Raw genomic sequence first — 3,513 nt, 5'->3', positions numbered from 1 at the left:
TCATGGGTTACACATTTATGCTGTTTTTAATTTCAGGGAACATTATTTATACAAGCACAGATATTTCCTCAAATTAGGTTTGCTACCCTCATGTTTGGCCTGTTATAACAGCTAAAGAGCTACATTTGCATTCTTATGAATCATGGTATTTTATACGAATGTATCTCCTTCTACTTTTGTAATCTGACCTAATCAAGAAATTGTCAGTAGGTTTATAGTCAGCTCAGGTGACAAAAGCAACTCTCACTAGACAATGGTTATTTATACCTGAGAAAGGCTTTGGCCTGATACCTATCAGATAGAGGCGGCAAAACTCTTTGAGTATTTACATGGAATAGAGGATGTATGAAACAGCAGCCAAATGCATTTCAGAAGGAAAAATCTATCAGTTGCATGTCAGAAAGGACACACAAAATTGTCACAGCTGTCTGTCTAGGGGAAGGAGAGCACGTGTACCCTGAGCAATAGAACAAGAAATGAAAGATGGGAAATAGCAATTAGAGAAGTTACATCTATATCTCCTGGTGTCTAAGAGAAGACAGAGAGATCCTAGATAGGGAGGCTGAGAAAAGCTGGGAGGATTGCTAGCTCATGCAAACACAAGACAAAAGTCATTTGGAAGCTGCTTCAAGCAAGAAGAGAGAAGTATATTTCTATTGTTTTGCAAATATTTCTATTGTTCTATTTCTATTGAGATATATTTCTATATCTCAATAGACATATATCTCAATAGAAATATTATATATAGAAATATTTCTATTATCTATTGAAATATTTCTATTGTTTTGCCTATTTGTCTCCAAGCTTAACAGTTCCTTTTCCTTGTGTGTTCTTCCTATCCCATGTAATAAATCTTATTCTGTTTTATGCCTTAGTGATTGTTTTGTGCTGAGTGATTTCAGGGGTGCTGACAACCATGGGCATTCCATTCTCACAAAATTGGCAGATCTCTGTCCTTTTGCAGGCCTGAGAGAATCTGAGAGTTGATGGAGCCTTCCCCCACTAAGCTGCAAGGACTAGTTGTAGCATTAGTTAGACTGAGATTTGCTAGGTGGGAAGAGTCACTTCAGGGGGAAAATCTTCTCAAAGCCCCAAGGACACAGAGCAGGACACTTGGGGAAATGGCTTGGAGCCCCTGGGTCACCCCAGTTTGTTGCCCTTTGACTCTAGGGTGGAATGTCTTGGATAAAATTATGAGAGACCATCATTTCAAGGCACCTGCTAAACACCTAGGACTTCTGCATTTTGTTAGTATATTGCCTGAGGTCAGGAGTGAGAGCCTGCCGAGACACTGTTAGTAGTGTCCACTTGAGTGTAAAAGGTAGTAGTTAGCTTTGAAGTAGTTATATTTTGCAAAGTCCTCCTCTCCCTTTCCACATGTCTGAATGCTGGTCATGCTAGGCTGGGCTTTTCTTCCCTGACTGGAATTAGCAGCCTGTGCAAAGGAGACAAAGAAAAGGGTGTTGCAGGGGGAAGCATGTGGATTGGGGAACTATTAAGCATCCTGCGTTGGCTGGAGGACCACCACGATACTTGCAGAGCACATAAAGAGGTAGACACCAGGTACAACCTTTATTGTTGCTCTCCACCTCCCGGAGCAGCTCACCCACCAAGCCTGCAGAGGAGCTGAACAATTTTAGCCACAAATTTCTTGGCCCCTTGGAGTCCACCACAATCATGTTTCGGGCACTGTTTCTGCCTCCCTTCTCCACCTTCAGAGAACCAGAAGCTTTTTTAACACCCAACAGTATACACAGCTGCGTGGGTAGGAAATGGTCTAGATGAGGTCCACACAGGAACATGGGACTTGAAAAGGCTTCCTAGGCCACCCAGTCCAGCTGCCTTCTGAAAAATAGCCACTTGGAAGTGTCATCCCCAACTACAGGGAATAAATTTCCAGAATACCAAGAACACCCACCACAGGTAAAAACTGGAGTGATGAGGACCAGCAGACATACGGAAGGAAGTGATTAATATATACACTCAGGAGATCCTAGAAAGAGAACTGTGCCCCATGCTAGAGGAAAGTAAAAACCCCACAGTCCATGCAAGTGTAACTGAAGCAAAAAATTCCCTCCTGACAACCTATTTGGTAACTCATGTGACCCTGAGTGGGAAAGCAAGATGCTCTAGCCAGGAATCTCCAAGTTTCTAGTATTGGCATGAGCATCAGCTCACCTCAGTCAAAAATCTCAGCTTTAGCTGCAGCCAACCCCCTTCATCTCCCCCACATCCTCAGAAACCAGTTACTTTCATGCGGGGGAAAGGGGGAGGAGAGGGGGCACACAGGGATGGACACTTCACAGTTGAGGCTTTTTCAGCTCTCTCTAACCATCTTTGGTCAAGTGTATACTCATCTCTAAACAATGCCTGGCAATGTCATCCTACACATTACACAAATTGAATGACACATGTAGATTGTTGCCACCTCTGTATATACAGGAATGAGACCTTTGATGTTCGCAGCCAGTGGTTGCCTGCATGCTCTTAGATCTGTCACCAAGCGACTGCCTAGATCAGAAATTGGAGCAAAGATCAGTCATTAGAAGAAACTGGTCATTCTATAAGCAGCCTGTAAGTGGGGGTCCATCACGTGTACCAATCTACTTGCATAAGAAGATAGCTTCTAGGCAAAGTTAACCCCTGCTCAGCAGAATGTGACCAAGCACATGGGCACTGGCCAGAGTATCTACACAGGATGAGAAGAAGGGAACCATTTGCCCCATTTCTGCTAAAATGACAGTAATCTTCAAGCACACTTGCAATAGAATTTGGATGGAGGCTCAAAGGCTCAACAGATTTTAAACTACCAGGACAAGTTAATCTAAATAGCACAGCTGACTGTCACAATTAGATGACAAGGAAGCCTTTGGTGTGTAGGTGTAGAATACACTGAACTTCTATAAGAGAGAAACAAATGACATGGACAAGTTTCTCATGGATAGAATAAGAGAAGAGAAGGACAAGGGCAGGCAGGAGGTACAAGGAGGGACAACAAAGCACTAGACAGAATGGCCAAGAGCCTGCACTGAAAAGAAAGGTTATGCTCTTGAATAAAAACAAACTTACTCTCAGGTTTCTTTTATTTGATCTCACCCTGGAGACAGAACGGCCCACGTGACATGTTAGTCATAGTGCTCAGCAGGGTTGAGGGCAGAATCAAAACCTAAATAGAATAAAATAAAATTAACTCCCCCCCACCCCCCACAACCCAGGATATAGCAAGGTAACCGGTGTGACATGAAACATTTTCATAAGCCAGTCTAGGGGGTTCAGCCTGTGATAGTGCCCTGACCCCCCCCCCCCCCCCCCCCCCCCCCCCAGCAACATACTTTTGTTCTTGTTCCTTTGTTAGTGGTGGAGAGCTGATAAAGGGAAGGTGGGGAGGGAGGACAGGGATGGGCAGATAGACAATAGGACCCAGCCTAGGCTCCCCTTCAGAAACCCAAATTCAACACCTCCAAGAGCCTCAATCCTCTGCTGGTTTCTGGCTCAGGGAGGAAAATGTCACCT

The 3,513-nt window shown here is 44.0% G+C and overlaps 1 long non-coding RNA gene across 1 annotated transcript; it reads right to left on the bottom strand.

Moving 5' to 3' along the window:
• Nucleotides 1–821: 821 nt before the first annotated feature.
• On the bottom strand, nucleotides 822–3,197 carry LOC112551354. Its single transcript, XR_003095642.1, has 3 exons — nucleotides 3,070–3,197; nucleotides 2,429–2,511; nucleotides 822–1,435 (listed from the first exon to the last, which is right to left on the bottom strand). It is a non-coding gene; the product is annotated as an uncharacterized LOC112551354 (long non-coding RNA).
• Between the last annotated feature and the right edge of the window lie 316 nt (nucleotides 3,198–3,513).

The sequence above is a fragment of the Alligator sinensis genome, unplaced genomic scaffold (genome assembly GCF_000455745.1).
Source record: "Alligator sinensis unplaced genomic scaffold, ASM45574v1 scaffold1238_1, whole genome shotgun sequence".
Classification (NCBI taxonomy): domain Eukaryota; kingdom Metazoa; phylum Chordata; order Crocodylia; family Alligatoridae; genus Alligator; species Alligator sinensis.
This window is presented reverse-complemented; position numbering and strand designations above follow the sequence as displayed.